The following is an 18,972-nucleotide window of genomic DNA, read 5'->3' as shown; positions in this document are numbered from 1 at the left end:
CTCAGGCAAGTAAAACCACTGCACCAAAACTTCTTTAGAAAGAGCAACATGCTACGACAGCTGTGCAAAGAAAGGTCACTGCAGAGCTCTAGACGTGAAGAAGAAAACTCCAGAATATCAGAGGAGGAGGACACTAACTACCAGAACTACTCTGTAATATACCGTATACACCTAATTCTACTTTAACTTGAACATGAAGCCTTTTCAGCTTCAGCAGCATTGTTTCTAATTTGTTTTAATACGGGAACTTTTCCTGTAACCTTTTGGGGAACTCAGGAATTTTATCTGCTTTTCTAATCAAGTTTCAGTTTTGCTTCCTGGGCGTTGTTACTTGTCCCCCCCCTCCCAAAAAAAAAAGTCCCTCCTGAGGTTGTACGTTCTGATGACTCATGTCACATCCAGGTGGAGTTTGCAGTGCCTGACCAGCTGCTGAATGGTGTAATACAAGCCTCATGAGTCATTCAGACTGCAAGCGAGCACCTAATGCATGTCATCACTATAATAATAAAGATTAGAACTTGGTATGCAAATTTCTTGTAATGAAATTGAATCAAAGAAGCCTTTATTAGACATTGTTCGAAATGAGGAAGAGGACAACGTGCAACAAATGGTCGTGAACTTAAACCCCTTAATTTAACTTTCAACAAAGTTTGCTAATCGTCAGTTGCAAGGAATCTGTATATCTAATTGAATTTATCAAACATATCTAGGCGTGTGTATGCACAGCAAATTCATTATTAATTCTGGTAACCCTGCTACCTGCAGAAGAAATGACAAGACTCTCAGAGGAGCAGCTGTGAAGTGTTTGAGTCAACACAACTAACCTTTCCACAAAGTTCTGAGCAAAGCCGGAACAGATGGAATAGGATGAAAATAAAAGACGGAGCGGTAAACATTACAACACTCAGTGGTCCTTCTCATAAAGACAAAATACATTGTTAGAAAACAAACTGACTGAACATAAACCTTACATCTCTGTGTCTCTGGTTCACATATCCGCTCTGAGTTTTGGACTAAGTTTAGATGTTATTTCTGCCTCATGGTGGTTCGTTTTTATGCTTGCTGAGACTTGTTCTTGCTTCCCTTTTCTCTGCGTCCACACTGGCCCCAAAACGTTGAGAAAACATTGTTGGGCCATTTACAAACCAACAAACCCTGATATCAAGGAGCTCTCACAGTTAGATTTCCATCTCTGTTGAATCCTTCACAGAAAGTTCTACATTACAATCACAACACGTGATAAGAAGCAGCTAGTCGGGATGCAGGACCACTTTGAGAGAGAGACAAAACAATAACAGGGTAGCAGTAAAACTGAACGTCCCTAGTTCAAGACTACATCCATCCAAAGACAGATAAATGTAAAGATGCATCACTTAGCCAGCGATCTTTGACACCTCTCGGGCGAGCTTTTCCGGAGTGAATAAAACCAATCAGGCCTTTTGGTGTAAGCAAGGAAACGGAGCTTTTCCAGAAACCTAAACTCCTTCTATTGCTCAGATGTGTCCAGGTCTGTATGGCCGTCAAATCCTTTAAACTGATTTTATATCGTCGATCACAGGTTGCACGATCAGATCCCTATTCCACACTGGTGCAAAGAGAAACAGGAGGAAGATATTTCACCATATCCTGTCATTTTGGTGTTTAAAACCTCTTCACAAAATACGATTTCATGTTTCTTTATAAGCTGGTTAGCTTTGAGCTTAAACGATGGTGACCACAGCCTCATCTCTCTCTTATGTTTGGTATATTCTGGTCAGATGGAGGGAGGTGCTGTGTGGGGCGATCATTCGCTTTGTCCAGAGCTGTGGAGGATGATTGATGGAGGGATAAAGGGAATAGGGGGATGGGGGACCGAGAGAAAGCAGCTGAGCCTCTGGACCAAATTAAATTCTCCACGGCTCCAGGTTTTTTTGACCATTAGTTTGGTTTGGCTGGTGACTTCACTGTACGTAAGATAACGCATGAGCCTCATCCGCCGCTGCTCTGGAGAAGAAACCAGGCAGATGCACCAATCAGAGCTGAACCAACTAGATGTACTGACGCTGACATCGGTCCGATACTGACTCAAACAGCTGGATGGATCATTGATATGTTTTCATTTGTTACATTCTGTTTACAATGTTAGAAAAGCAATGCTTAAGTCAAGCTCGATGTCGTTGAGGCATTAAAACAATGACCTCAGTCACTTCAACTCAGTGAAGTTCAAGCCGTTTGTTAATTAAACACAGGTATTGGATCAGTACTCAGTACCTGCAGTACCCAAAGCCCAGGTAAGGCTTCGTCATTGCAACTGGGACCAAAACACCTCACCGTAGATGCCAAAATCCTCCAAAAAGGATTCAGAATCTGAAAGTGATTCCCTAGATTAATAATTTGACCGATGAAATGCTCGAAAATAGTGAGATCTTCAATCGCCTTGTTTTGTCTGACCAACGACCGAACACTTAAAGATATCCGGTTAACAATTATACAACAAAAAACAAAAGCAAATCCTCATATTTGAGAAGCTGAAACCAGAGAATGCTGATCCAGATCGATTAATCAACCAACCGTTGCAGATCTAGTCTCTATAAAGCATAATCTTGAGCTTCTACTTCTATTTTTCTGCTTGTTAATTGAATGTGTCTTAACAAAATGCACCTTGGGAGTTGTAGTTCACTTCTCTCCTCAGGCTTTTATCAAAGACTGCCTGTCCAAGCTTTGAACATCTGTCATCTAACATTGTCTAAGCATAAAATAAAGAGGACTTTTACTTCCAGGACGCCTAAAATAACGCCTCCCACTTCTCAACTCTCTGACAGTAATATTTTAAAAACAGAGCACTAAACTGAAGGTAGCTTGTGTCCATGTCTAATGTGTGCGAGAGAGATTCAGAGTCACACTACTGCATCCTTCAGAGGCTTAGATGTTATTAAAACACTCGTGTATATATACACACACACACACACACACACACGCACACACACACACACGACTGAGCTTACTGCAACATGCAAAAACCAACCCTCGCATGCCGATAGACAATAAGATTATTTTTCCCTCCAGCTGATATCAAGGAAGTGAAATGTTAGGTAAAAATAAATCCTGGAATCAGCACCCTACTGCGTGTTTACACCTCCGACTGTGAAATGTCAAAATGTGTGCAGTGAAAAGGGTCTATAATTGTTTTACCAGTGTGTTTATCTTAATTAATCTAATCAGGGGAAAGCAGCTCATTCACAAATGTGCCAAAACACACAACAAATACAACAATACTACACGCAAAGATCATTAACCCTCGCAATGATCACGTGTGCTGGCCAAATACCTCACATGCGCCGTTCAGTCACATGATTATCATATGACACACGTTGACACCGTCTGCATGTGTGTATGTGAAACATTTCGGCTCAAGTAGCTCAAAAGCTTCCTTTTCAGAGGGCCGGGGAAGATAACGAGATATGTTTGCTAATGATTAACTTCACCTGAGCTCAGGAATAAAACGCTTGGATTCAAGATAAAAAAGTTCCAGAACAAATTGTGCCGGCATAGGAAGACAAATTTAGGCAAGCTTTTCTTTTTTTTTGCCTGAGGCGACACAGTCCGTCATAAATATTTTCCTCCCCTCATGACGACACTGAGGAGTAATGCGGTGAAACAGGAGTCTCGAGACCACACCTCGATTCTGACTCCAACTCGCAGCCTTCAGTAGTATCATGGTTTTACATTTTAAAGGCATCTTCAGGAGCACCTGAAACCTCCACGTTCTGCTTCACCTGTATTTAGTGATTGAAGTCAATGCGAGAATACTTAAAAGACAAACTGTCGCCCACTTTTCTACAACAGCAGCCCTGTGGTCAGTTTATAGTATTTATTCAACCGTATCAAAATATATTGTTTTGAAAAGGAAGTTGTTGGCATATCTAACTTCTGTTTTTTTACTACGTTGCAGTTTGCACAATAAGAACGGTTTACACCCTGCAACTGTTTCATGCATCTGATTTCTTCGTATATTATATAATTCAGTGCGACATTAAAATGTTTCTCATATTCTACTCCTGACTGTAGAATAAGCCACTATAAAACCTGTATTAAGTCATAATAATACGACATGTCGTAAAAAAAACGCAAGAATCGCTATCAAAACACTGATGTAGACTTTTGGTAATACTGCAGTACTATATGAGAGTATAGGAACAGGAACGTAGGACTGCAAACCACAGAGATTCAGGTAGAAGCTCCAACGATCTGAACACAGAGACTTGCCACAGCCACACATCTGTACAGATGTGTGGGCCGGTGATGTCGGCCCTGCTAACTCGCCGATTGGTTTGGCACGGTGTGGCCCGACCCATGCTCGTGGAAAGCCCCTGATAGAAACAGGTAACTTGGCCATGGATGCAAACGAGACCATCGAAACAGACGCGCTCGCATCTGTTCCTCTTGCTCTCTCTCTCTTCAGTGAGCATTTGGTTCAAAGACGCTTAAAAGTCAATATGATTAGACGATTTTGATCAACAACAATAGAAACCCTGTCGACCGAATGCTGCCAGTGTCCGACCCGAGTTCAACCCAGGATGGAGAGTCACAAACAAACATCAGCTGACACGTTCAGATCAACCGTGACGCAGCGTCCGACTGAACAAGTTACAGTAAAAGTCTAAACACCTCCGCTAGCTGGCCGATGCACCTCAACAGACCAAAGTAGCAGCTTTAAGCGACCGACATTCTTCCCCTTTTTTGCAAGTGGAGCTAAAAAAAAAAAAAAATGTCCGCTGCACTTTACATGGTTACGAGGAAGGTGAACAGTAATGCAGTTCTTTCGGGTCCCAGGAGACTGGGAGATGGTGAGGCTAATAATGTTGTGCCAAGCAGTTTCTGCAGGATGTGTGTGTTTGTGTGTGGGTGTGCGGAGGATGTGTAGGCAGATTAGGGGGGTGTTGCACACTACCTGGCCATTATATAAAGCTCCCACTCTCGGTGAGAGGGCTCTGTACTGAGTGCCAACTCCCTCCCCATCCTCCTCCCCTCTCTGTCCTCCCATCCTCCCATCCCCCCACCTCTGAGCCTTCCAGCTACTCTGACTCAGGCTAAACTCCGAAATACCTCCGCCTGTTGTTTTCTCTCCCTCCTGCCTCTGTGGTATTAAAATCACGGTGCGCACTGTGGATCAAAAAAACAAGACGGAGAGTTCGGGACTTAAATATGGATCGAGCCGTTCCTTTCCCCCCCACCCCAAGCACGATCAGTCACTGCAGCCCAGCTGGGCCGGGTTCACAATGATTTCTCTTTGAGTCATTAGCACGTTAAATGCTTTGCCATCGCACACCCGAGGCTACAGAGGTCTAGTCCCAGCCTGCCACGGGCAGATGGTGGATCTGAAACCCGTCCCCCCTTGGATGCTGAACGCCACGAAGATGGGATGACAGGGGAGGCTTGTAATCTGGTGCCAAACCAGCGCAGGTACAAGCTGCTGGTAGAGACCAAACAACACAGACCTGCTGAAAAAAACTCTGACTAAGAAGTGCGATGGCAAAGTGGCACAAACAGAGCGGGGACAAAACACCTGTTAGATCATCACTGACCGGAGGACAAAGACATCAGACACTAAAACCTCACTGCACCGGTCTGGTGAGAAAGTAGGCAGACACCCATTCACTCGTCCTGTGCACCCCTTTAATCCTGCAGGGTTGGCGGAGGTCTGCAGGCCGTGCAGCAAACATGTTGCGGGTATAAAGAGGAAAGAGATCCCCTGTTATCAGTAGCGTGGCCTCTCTGATGTTGAGCTACATGTCAGGACCGAATGGGAACTGCAATTGCTTTGCTGGAGTCCAGTCCTGAGCTTCGTTAAGCGAAAGAAGGAAACCTAGACGGGCGCACCGGGCCGGTCTGTGCTGAATTAAAAAGTCTCCCAATTCAATTTCTACTCTGCCTCACATCTCACGACAGCTGCATGATGGGAGGAAAAACATGCTGTAATTAGTTTTTGCAGAAATCACAACTGTGATGCAGAGAAAACTATTTCGATCTAATTCAATTTTCTGAAATGAAACATGACAAACGAGAACAAAAGATGCTCACACGATACATAACACCTCGATGCTTTCATCAGCTTCTGGTTGCCGGAACTGAAAATATGCATTCCACTGTTAGTCACCTTATATTTAGAGTAATTAAGACACTTTCGGGTCGTACGTCAGCGAAAACGCACCAACACACATGCAGCGTTGTCTGGGTCTGACTGTGCCGTCAATATTTAAATGCAAAAATATTAAAAATGTGTTTACTTTGGGGTGCATGTTTAGCGGCCCCTATACTTTATATGTTACAGTGGGGTTCCCACTGACAATCAAAGAACAACAATTGGTTGCCAATTTCTCAAAATGGTTTCATCACTTGTGAAATTATCCAAAAAAACATTTTCATGTATTTGTAGGTAAGTTATCAGCTTTATTGTGATGAGTATTAGTGTTGTTGCTGTCACCTTAACAGGCATACGTTTTAAATGAACATTAACTCTGATTTAAATATATTCATTGATACTTGCATGTGTTAATAGTAACGAGCTGTACGGCAGACGACAGGCTGCTGCACAGCCTGAAATAGTTCTCCAGCTCTTTGAAAACGAAAAGTCATTTCTGAAAATACTTTGCCTCTGAGGCAAAACTATTGATTGACAGTAATGATATTTTACTACAATGGTAAATTGTCTCATAATGACTTACAACTGTATAAATGTGTGACTAGGTATGGGTTCATGTATCATGGCACGACAAATAAACGCTTCTACAGTAAGAGGTGTCGTAATGCACACCAGTGCTTTATACACGACTATTCTTTTGTAATTAAGCAAAATAGACCAAACTAGTAACATTTATCAGTTTTAAATATTATCTTGACCTAAATGTGACTTCTATGACTCTCCGAGCATCATCTCGCCTTCCTTCACTCCACTGTCACTGCACACACTGAACTAATGGATGAGTCAAAGAGAAGAAAGCAAAGCCACAATCGTAGGAAATCAATTCATTATTATCTCGGGCGCTGTTGTGGAAAATGGCCATTTTTTAGTTTGGTTCCCTACTATCATCTGCTGGTATCACACAGAGCTGATAACTTATTGTATAAAAAAACAGCTTTATTCTACCGAGTACCACAACGTTTTCTTTTACTCTATCCTCCAAGCTTAGAACATACAAAGCTGAGGCATGTTCCTGCTGGAGGCGGGCTACTTCCTGAAGAATAAAGAGCGTTTTGGTGAATCAGTGTCTTAAGCTGCCGTCCCTCAGGTCACAGGTCGCTGGCGAGGCCACGGCGTGCGCTCACTTCTATTATTAACCATTAACCCTTTCAGGACTCTTTTCCAGTCGGCGTCATTTTCCCAGAGATTCACAAACACTCCGTCGACCTGAGACAAAGCACTGTGGGGCTGCAGGTGTCGTGATGTGACGTTAAGCGAGGAAACCACTCGCCAAGGAAGACTAAAACCTGATGGAGAGCACAAGTGTCTTTCTATTCTTTCGATATATTAAATATTTATCTTCAAACGTAAGACAAAATACTTCTATATCTCAAAGTGACAGATACATTTGATGTGTTAAGACAGCATCTCCCTTTAATCCTTGTTGTTTCCTTGAGACCTTTACCTGCAGTCACATCTGGACAAACACCCCAGAACACACACACACACACAACCAGTGATGTCAGCCAGACCGTCCATTAAGTGACTGTAAATTAAGAAATCTGATGACAATATGTCTATTTTTATCCCTCTTGATTCCCCCTCTCTGATAGTCCCACATTCAAACACCGAACAGTGAAAGGCCCGTCTCTCTCTCTTCCTCCGGTTGGAAACACGGTCGAGCTTCAAACTGCTGCCTGCCCATGTCTGTCTCAAATGTGACATGTTTCCACGACAACGGGAACAAAATCGCCACAGGAGTGAAGAAACGGCTCCATCGCGCCGAAAGGCGAACAGAAGTCGGTGGCTGCAGACGAGGCGTGCTCTCACAAGGGCAGAAATATCCAACAAGAATAAGAGCTCAAATGCTGGTTTGACCTGGCTGAGCATAAAGAATATGTACATATATACGTATATATGTATATATGTATATATGTATATATGTATATATATATGTATATAATGCAGCGTGGTGTGAAGTGTGAAAGCATGTTTCATATCTTTATCCGGCAGCCGGTCTGCTAAACTTCACTAACTGCAGAGAACGAGGAAAAAGGCAATAAACTCTCTACAAACCTCAGACGAGACATCTGCAACATCTGCATCACGTTTCACACTGTGAGCTTTTTACATTCTGCTGTTCAGTGTCATACATCCACCGATCATCGTCAGTCTGATTTCTACATTTCCAGTACTTTCTTTTTTGTCTGAGATGACACAAAATCGAACTCCTAATCACCGAGAATGAGCTTTAAATACACCGACAGTGATCGTTCACTCCGGTGACGTCTAATTCTCCTTAAACTGGAAACGAACTGCAGTGATAATGACAATGACAAACAGAGCAATAGGCAGGTGTTTGAAAGGATGTAGGGGAGCAGAGACGAGGGCCTGTATCATTAGGGATTAACCTCGCCACAGGCTCTACAAATAGACTGTCTCCACCTATAAGCCGCCAGCGCACAGACGCTTATTTGTAATGCCAGGTTGCTGCTGCAGCAGCTCCACAGAACAGAGAAGACGGTTCAAAGGAGAGAGAAGACTCCTGTGAAACAAAATGCGATGCAACAAGGACACATTTGGGAGGGATGGGGGGGGAAACATCAGAGGCTTTCACATCAATAAACTGGCAAAACCCACAAAGAGTCAGACAACCAAATGCACGAACTCCCATCGTCAAAGATGATGACGTCACGGTATGTAGCAACGATTGAATACAACTCAAGTCAATCACATATTTCTCAAATAAAGCGAGTCAATAATCTCATGTAACTCTGTTTGTGTATTTGACAGTATAATGACAGCTTGTTTGGTAAAATTGTCGGCATGATATTCTTTAAAAACCCTGCAGAATGTTGACCTACTAGCCCAACGCTATTGTTCCCAGAGCAACTTAATCAGAAGTTGCCCAATTAGGCGGAAACCAGCTCAATCTGGCAACAGTGAGTGCAAACCAGAAGATATTGAGAATTAAAACCATTTATGATCATTAGTTTTTACCAAACATTCTCTCGTTTTAGCCTCTCAGCTGTGAATATGTGCTGCTTTAGTAAACTGAATGTATTTGGGTTTTGAACAGTTTGTCAGATAAAACAATCAATTTGGGTTTTAGGAAACTATTCTCTGACGTTTAATAGGCCAAATGATTAATGGTGTTTCTGGACTACGTGCTTAATTAGATCATTTTGCCCAAACCTGCACTTCTAGAGGACAATCAATACTACAATCAGAACAATAAAGCAGGTAAAGACAAACTATCATATCACTAGAGCTCAATCAATCACCTGATAAACTGGAGCTCAATCAGCAACTATTTTCATAATAAATTTATCATTTCTATCATTTCTTTCACGCAAACTCTGTTCTGGTTTCAGCTTCCAATACGTGAGGATTTACAGACTCTTTGCTTGTGGATTTAGGATGGTCGGACAATACAGAAGTATTTGAAGGCATCACGTGATTAGTTTATAGAAACAAATATGAATCTATTACGGGAGGAAATAAACAGCAGATTAGTCAATAAAACTTCCATTTTCATTAATATTCTCTGCATCCACAGCTTCTCTCTCTCTCTCTGTCTCTCTCTCTCTTATTTTTCTCTCTGTCTCTCTCTCTCTCTCTCTTTCTATTCCCTTTGTTGGTGCATCAGTCTTACTGGTGTAACCACATTTAATGGCACAATAAAAAACTGAACCATGGAGCTGAAAAATGGATTTTAACTAAATCTGATCAGTTACGACTCCAAAAAAGCAAACAGTTTCCGTTTGCAATAAATGCAAAAAACGGAATAAAGACGATATGACGACAAATGTCCATCACAACTTTCCAGAGCTCAAACGTGTGTATTTATCTTTTTGTTTGACCTGCAGTCCAAAAACTCCCAAGTTGGACTGAAACCATCAGAAAATCAAACTGCCGACTATTTAGATGATAAATGAATTGTTAAAAACTCAGATTGCTGCTTTTCTTATTCGTATGTGATAATAAACAGACTGTTGATCAGAAAAAGAGCAATTTAGTCAATTTGTATTGTCTGACATTTTATAGAAAATAATTTACTGATTAACCAGCATTTAAAATAATTGTCGCCCCCCCTCCCCCACCCCAAATAATATGTAGCTGACATTATGAAAATGAGAAGTTCAAGGGGCTGTAACCATCTCTCCATAAAGAAGTGCACTTTCATTAAGAGGGGAAAGTCTTCTTCAATAAACTATAGTAGGACCACATCTGGCTCTTCAAAGGAGGCGGTATAGCAGCAGAGCAGCAGCTGGCACAAAGAAGGAGCATGTATAGATCCACTGAGCCCGAGCAGGCTGAGGAAACTCAGCGGGGAAACGTCTAAAAATAGCCAAAGACTCTGATCAATAACTGCGAGATATTTTCCAGCTCTGCTTTATAAAGACAAATTAAAAGAAACGGTGTTTCAGTGCAGCTACACGGCAAACACATTGATGTAGAAGGCAAGGTGCACCTGGGATCAATGCAAAGTAACAAAGTACATTTACTCTCAAGTACAGATTTGAGCTACTTGTACTTAGTATTATCTGCAGCTTTACACTCACACCTCAGCGGTAAATACATCACCATTGAGTCCACTGCACTTGTCTGACAGCTTTAGTTGACTTTCAGATAAAAATGTCTGAGCTCATGATGAGTGATGCATGGTTCTCACAACATATGATTTTATAGAATATGATGCGTCGTTGTGGATTAAACTCTCCAACAGTAAATAAAGTAGTTACAATTACCACAACTTTAAACATCCAAGTATAATCTTCTAATAATACTTGTATACTTTGACGTTTTTTTTTAATGCTGGACTTTTAAGTAAATGATGAGTCCACCCGGACACGTTGCTGATTATAACGGTGAATCAACCAGTGCACCGTTACACGTTTATTATGCACGTGTTCAACAGGTAGCGCGCGTCACGCAGGTTGTAACGAACAGCGCAGGTAACGTTACTTCAGCTGCAGACAGACTCGAGCCTCTGTCAGGTGGCATGGACTGTATGATCAGTCATTAAAGGAGGAATAATAATAAAATGATCAGTCCATGTGGGCTTGTTTTCAAGCCGCTGTCACATTCAAAGACAGTCTGCAGGCTGTCGGCGCCACTAAGTGTTATTTCTAGCGCTATTTTCTCATTAAAGTATAAAACAAAACACACCGGCATGAGGCAGTTATGATGCCCACAGGTGAGCCGCTGTCTTCTGCGTTAAAACAACACACAGAAGGTGGGTTGTAAAGTAAAAAAAGCCGCCCTGCCAGCTGCTGCTGCTGCTGCTGCTGTAGAAACGGTCCCGTTCAGTCAAACCAGCGCGTCTCAATATCAACATAAACATGCTCGTGCAAGCTTTGGCGCTCGCGGATTCAATTAAGTTGTTTGAAGGATAAATATTAAATTCTGACAACGTCTCATCCGCCCGAGGCTTTAAAATCCCTGACGCGCTGAGTGACTTGAAAATCAGACGCTCGGTAACCGAGTTAAATTTGTAATGATTTCAGGCTGCGCCTCTTACCTTCAGTTCCGCACTCTCCGCCATCTTGTATTTTTTTTTTGGCGCATGCGTGCTGAGGTGCTGTCACATGACTGGGACGCGCAGGAGCTGCTGCGTGAACGTGCACAGAGCCACAGGGAGGCGTTCAGGAACACAAATGAAGGGAGGAAAAAAGGGTTTCAATTTTTGTTTTTTAGAATGTTACAAAAAGTAATATAATAATAATACATAATATTGCAACACAACAATCATTCTGTCTGTATATATAATATTCTAAATATTGTGGATTTTTTACTTCTTTACGGTTTTATATAATACTTGTTTTGATCTTGTATTTTTTACTATGTCTCTTGTTTGCACTATTCACTATGCTGCTGTAATCCTGTAAATGTCCCCACTGCGGGACTAATAAAGGATTATATTATCTTATCTTATCATCATCATCATCATCATCATCATCATCATCATCATCATCATCATCATCATCATCATCATCATCATCATCGTCATCATCATCCAATGTACTCACATTTGGTTTCTTGAGTCCTAACTTATTGAAAGCCTATAAATGTCAGCTAGAAATTTAACTAAAGTTCATGCACTGTTTTCTTTTCATAACTTTTCTCTAAAATTCTGTTTCCTTTCACCTGTTTCTCTGTCTGTTACAAAAGCGACCATTACATGATTTTGAAACTCTCCCGTAAAAGAAATTATTCTATCTAATAATAACACTGGGTTTTGTTTAAAAAAAACGACAACAAAAAGGTAGTGTTATCGGAAAAAAAAAGCATCTCTGGCATATAACAACAAAAGACCTTTATCTTCTTTGCCATCTTATAAAACTGTGCTACCAGCGCCACACCTCAACATCCTCGGCTCATATTCCATATTCCAGTGCTGACTGAAGGCCTGCAGTGCCAGGTTGGACACAAATCTGGCCCAGATGAGTCCGCAGGTGGGTTGAATCATTCTTCACCAACAACAATTTAAATCTATTCTTCCATCCAGCCTTTGTAACTACTGGTAATCAATTTCTACCGTCTGGATGATTAGAATAAGTCTGACAAATTGCAATAGATCCACTCTTCTTCCCTTTGTTCTAATGGGAAAAAAGCCTTTATAAATAATGCACATAAATAATGCATTTGTCTTAGGCTTGTATTAAAAATGGACTCATTAGTTTGCTCTCTGTCTTGCTCCTCATAGATGGGAATCCTTCATTCCCACAATCAAAGCTTGATAATGGATTCTTACAGTGCAGAGAGCTGCGTATTCACACAATTGGTGGTTTTACCAGAATGAAAACCATATTTTTTATTTTTAAAAAGTCATTATTTTCAAGATACAACTATCACACTTAATCTCTTGTATTTTTTAAAACTGTCCCTTGGAACCTTAAAGATTTTTGGAAACACAATATTTCAAAAGAGAGATGCATCTAGAGGCTAGATTTAGATTCTGAGCACATTTCAACAAACTTATTTTAAATATGAAATAGTTTGTTCTGTCATAGTATAGATTTATTGGTATCACATCAAATACTGCATGTTAGATTCATGTGAATCTCCACAACGCACAACCTTCCCTGCTGTTCATGGTCTTGTCAGAGGTGTGCAGGGTATAATTAATACGCCTGTCATCTAAGCTAACTTTAAAGCTATTTTCTTAAAGATGCAATATGAGTTGAGGAGAAGAATGGCGTGCAGAGTGATTATTCTGGTATTTATGAAAAGAACAAGCTTCAAACTCCAAAGTCAGGTAATAATGTTAGACCTGCTCAAGTGACCCTGATCTTTCACCCTCCTAAACATCAGAGAATTTCTCAGAAACGGAGCCCAGAGTATATCACACATATAAGCACGATTTATTATCTTGAGCGGATCATATTTCTGTGTAACAGCTGAGTCCACTGTATTCTTAACTTGGATTGTGGATAGTAGTTTATCATTAAAACCTTACAAAAAGAAAAACTATGTTCAAACTGGGGGAGGAGATCAGCTTATTGCTGTAATGATGACTCAGATTTCGAATCACAACCTTTGCTAATTTTATTTTTTTTACATTCACTTCCAAGACGAGTTGGCAGAAAAGCAGAGACAGCTGTACATGAACGTTCCAAGATAATCACGATGATTATATCAAAAGGAATGATTTCGTAAATATTTGTGGGGAGCTGAACTGTCTGCTGTGCTGCACATTGGAAAAGTTCATGACCCCTAAAAGTATTGTGCTTCTTGTGAACATTTAGAGATCAGAAGCATCATATCAGCACACACAGCGGTTCTGTTCTCCAAGAGGCACTGAGTGCATTTTGATTGGCTCCACAGAGGGTTTTCTTTGTTTTTCTATAACTTATATTTTACTCATCGATATCAGTTTACTAATGATGGGGAGCATGACTCAGCCTGAGCAAACAGCTGTAATGTCACAAAAAAAAGATAACCTTCAGTTTGAGATCACATTTCTTTTTAACAGAAAGCATATGTTACAAACTTGGGGGCTTAAAGCGCCTGGTAGGGTGGAACAGAAAGATGTTGCATCATGGGAAGCGTAGCCTCCAGTGTTTCTGGTGTGTGATCTAGAGACTAAAACAGATGATTTAAACTCATCTATTTTTAAACTTTATTTTAGGATTTTCAATCTAACACGAACACTGTTCATTATTTGAGCAACTCAGCCACGACTATCCTCACAAATAGAAAGAGAAACACCTCAGCTCATTATAATCATATAGGATGTCAACCAGTAAAATGAAATACACACCGATGGAGGGTACACATTCACACGTCACTCCAAGTTCTAGAGTCTTGTTCTTATCAGCAACACGTGGAAGGGCAATACTAAATTGCTGGAGTGCACCTTGAAATGAAAATATAAATACAAGCCATGTTGAAGCAAATGGGACGGTAATAAGATCAAGTATTCATGTCCTTTGGTGATGTGCCCTTTGGTCAATACTTTTAATTTTGACTTCATCATCACTTTTTTGAGACCCCACAAAAGTGCAGAAAACGGAACAAAATCAGGACAGCTAAGACACTAAGGTTGTGTCTTTGGTGTATTGTGCTTTGCATTACATTTCACAATTTGCAACTAACATGGTGGGTATTATAAGTAACAATTCAAACATGTTTAGACAAAATTTATTATAAATTGACTACTTTTTGACAAACCAAATAATTAAAATTAAATATTTCCTCACCAGACTAAGGAGAATGCTTTGAAACAGCATTTAGACATTCATGCTCGGGAGTTGAATAATAGAAATTATAACTGAACCTTTAACTGAATACATACAAATCTGAAATTGTTAAGGCTTTTCTGAGGTAATGTTGGCGGAACTTGGATTTGTATTTCTAAAATTCTATCTATAAAACTTTGAAGACATTTGTCTCTTGGGGATTGAATTAGATGCCACTGCTTTCTCTATAGAATGAGCTTTAAATTCAGTCAGAAAAATCACCATATAAAGATGTACAAAGTACAGATTATGACAGGAGAAACTCAAAACCAGAGAAACAATGATGCACTGATAAAGCCAGTAGGTGGCGCCCTATCATTTCAAATGAAGATGAATCCAACCGACATGAAGTGAACTCTCAGGCCCAGTTCCTCCTCACTGTTTTGTCCTGAATTGCAGTCTGTATAGCCTATTGATTCCTAAGCAATGCCATCTTTGCTTAGTGGTTTTACATTGAACAAAAATTCACTATCACTCCAAACACATTAGGCTTTATCTCCAAATCCATTATGAGAGAATGCTCTTTCCCTCCGTGGTTCATACAAAGAATCGATTGACAAAGTTCTGCTGCTTGTTTCATACAAGAGAGAATCACAGAGGTTTTATTATATCATTATGTATCGCTGCCATCTGTTGTATTGTTGATGGCCAGTGAGGAGACAGGTGTCCGCTGACCACACATGTTTAAGCAAACGTCGGTTATACACACTGCAAATAGTGTGAGAGACAATGTGCCAAACAGGAAGATAAAACATTATTGTTCTTTAGAATTGTATGGAGTTAATGTGTAGATGCACTTAATGTGGAGCGGCAGGAAAACTAACAGCTGATTACTTTAAGAACATTTAAAACAACACCATGAGCAATATGGGTAAAATCCTCTATTACAGTCCTGTATATGCAATTCTATATTGTGATATCAATCTACATTCTATATTAATATAAATATGTCATGATATAGAAAATCATCTGAGAAACTGTTTATCGACATAATTTATGGATAAAAAAGTGGTGAATCCCAGTGAAGAAATGAAGATTACTGTTCTTAAGTACAAATTTTAGGCACTTTACTTGCGTATTTCTATGTTCTTCTACTTTATAAGTTGCACTCCTGTACATTTATTTCACAGCTAAAGTTGCTGCTAACGTGGTTTATTCCTCAATAATGATGAATAAACCACATTTTTTCTACATAAAATATATTTTTACTTTTGATCCTTTAAGTACATTTTGTTGTCCATACTTCTCTCCTTTTAGTACAATTTTGAATGTTTGATTTTTATTTCTACTTTCGAGTACTTGTTCAGCCAGTTAAATGTACGACAAATAAAGGTTTTTCTATGGTTGTTAATTTTTAAATTACTTAAAATGTTTTGACAATTATCTTTGTTTTTTCTTATATGTATGGAACAAACCCTCGTATCCAACAAGTAAACCAACAACAATATATCATTAAGTTGTGATAAAGTGTAAACTGTGCATTTTAATTGGTTTAGTTTATTGCCAATGCCTCCTATGCATGCACCATGGAACAATGTGGGAACACGGGGCACACTTTGAATGAGCGCCTTCAGTCCTTTTTTAAATTTAAAAATTGCATAATTATGAAATTATCATTAAATAATGTATAATGCCAGTAGTCAGTATGGCTTTCAGGCCTTCTGTCCTCAGTTACGGATCAACTTTTAAAAAAGCCTAAAACCACTTTGCTAGGAGATTACTGAACAGGCCTACCGGGCACAGGCTCGTGAGCCCACAAAGAGATGCAAAAGGACCACAGAGTAATGCAAAAGGCCTAAAAAGAGGTGCAATGACTCAAAGAGACACAAAAGAGCCATAAAGAGAAATAAAATGATTATAAAGATGCACAAAATGACTCTAAAGAGACACGAAACAATCACAAATAAACACAAAACAGTCTCTAAGAGAAAAAAAACCACTCAAAAGAAGTACAAAATGACCACAAAGAGACACAAAATTACCCCCAAATAGACGCAAAACAGCCAGAAAGAGATGTAAAAAAGGACCACAAAAAGACAGAGGCAAAGCGACTAAAAAGAGCCTGCAACCAACCACAAAGACACAAAATAACCACAAAGAGACTCAAAACAACCACAAAGATAAGCAAAGTGATTCAAAGGAGGAGAAGAAACAACCACAAAAAAACCACAAATAAAAACGAGGCAAAGCTACTAAAAAGAGACTTAAAATGACTCTAAAGAGGTGCACAACTGAATGAGACACAAAACAGCCACAAAGAGAAGCAAAATGATTAAAGGGATGGAGCAAAACCACCACAAAAAGATGCAAAACAACTAAAATAGGATAAAAAAAACACAGAGAGGCAAAGCACACAGCTGCATCGTTTGGTGTGATTCCGCATCTCTTTGAATCTTTTTTTTTAAATCTCTTTGAATCTCGCAAGTCCGTGCCCTGAGTCATATTGCCACATAATCCATCCATGCTTGTCACCACATCATCACCTTTAATCAGGTTTTTTTCTTAATGATGAGCGGCTAAATAAAGATAAATGACAGCAGCCAATCATTCCCACCGTGGCTCAGTTCTGTTCATCTTCGCAGGCCTTGTTAGTATTCAGAGGGAACCGACTTTGCCACGGAGGGCAATTACGTTCACAGAAAATTAACATTCATTGTGTGTCAGTGACATTATGCGAGTATCTGTCTCCGTATGAAGCATCCAGGGACGAGAGCCGCGTAATCAATATCTATTAGTCCTCCCATCAGAAGAATTAGATTTCACTATTAGATCAGCCTGCTCCCCTGACTCCACGTCAAACATTATAAGTTGACTGGACATGTCATGCACTGATGTAGCCGCCTAATGAAAGAGATCATGTTGAACTCAAATACAATAAGAGGAAATATGATCCATCTCACGAGGAGCTCTTCTGTGTGGAGGCCAGCAGGTGTCAGGCTCACACCAGCGGAAGAAACGCAAAACAGTATACGGATATAAAGCAGAAAGTGGCTTTCACATTTTATTAACATTGACATGGGTACACATACATAAATGGGTAAATTATGGGTAGATTGTGTCAGAAACAACAAATAAGAGAAAATCAAATGCAGCTTGTGCGAGTGGCATATTACACACACTTCATACAAACAGTGTCTTCTTCTTATAAAAACACCATCAGATGATGGGAAAAGGTTTTGGTTTTGTCTGTTGTGACTCACAGATGCATGTAATGACAGAATGAACCCTGAAACAGAGCAAATCAAGGGATCAAATTGTGTTAAAATACGCAGTCTGAACTGTACATGATATCTATAAATGACTCGAAGGTTTCTTTTTTTTAAATCATCTCTTCAAAGTTTGTGTGACAGAAAATCTTTCACTGTTTGATATCAAACCTGTTGAAGTAAGTGCTCATAACAATTAACTCTATTTCAAACATAAAGACCCTCGCATTTTTGAAAAAAGAATTTGGTATAGGACGGCATGGTCAAATTCAGAAAGGTTGCCCATTTAAAGTGCTTAACAGCATATACAGTGTTACGAATAACCTAAACAATAAATTAAATCCAGACAAGATAAATAACAAATATATGTAAAAACTCATTCAAACAAGCAACAAAAGCTAAATAATGAGATACATTTTGAACTTAATATCACATTTATACGAGCCATTGCACATCGTCACGTGATATATATATATGTATAAGTATATATTGTTTTTTTCTTTTCAGCGTAGCTAAACAGCAGACGGCTTTGATTCAGAGAGACTCCTTGGTTTGAGCTTCAGATCAACAATCCTTTGACTCACAACACAAAATGAACTCCGTGTTTAAGATCTCTTTTACTCAAAAGTTCTGTTTTTTTGGGGCGGGGTGGGAGAAAGGTCGCTGCCAAAACCGTCTCAGAGTCTTCAATCAAGTGCTAAAATCAGTGGTGTATCTATACAGCAGGTTGGTAATCCTTGGGTTACAAGTGTGGGGGGGGGGGGGGGGTGAACACGAGGCGGACCTGTGTGAGTGTGTGGTTTTTTTTTGTTCTTTTTTTTTTGGGCTGTGCTGGGGTCAGGTGCAGGGTGGTGTCCGGGCG

At 40.0% G+C, this 18,972-nt stretch overlaps 1 protein-coding gene across 1 annotated transcript in view; it reads right to left on the bottom strand.

The window, feature by feature from the left end:
* Positions 1-11,705, bottom strand: part of LOC306710487 (E3 SUMO-protein ligase PIAS1-like) — a 40,728-nt gene extending 29,023 nt beyond the window's left edge. The window contains exon 1 of the mRNA XM_079179074.1: positions 11,685-11,705. The gene's annotated coding sequence lies outside the window, so the exon portion shown is untranslated. The remainder of the gene's footprint in view (positions 1-11,684) is intronic.
* Between the last annotated feature and the right edge of the window lie 7,267 nt (positions 11,706-18,972).

Source organism: Pholis gunnellus (genome assembly GCF_910591455.1).
Source record: "Pholis gunnellus genome assembly, chromosome: 1".
Classification (NCBI taxonomy): Eukaryota; Metazoa; Chordata; class Actinopteri; order Perciformes; family Pholidae; genus Pholis; species Pholis gunnellus.
This window is presented reverse-complemented; position numbering and strand designations above follow the sequence as displayed.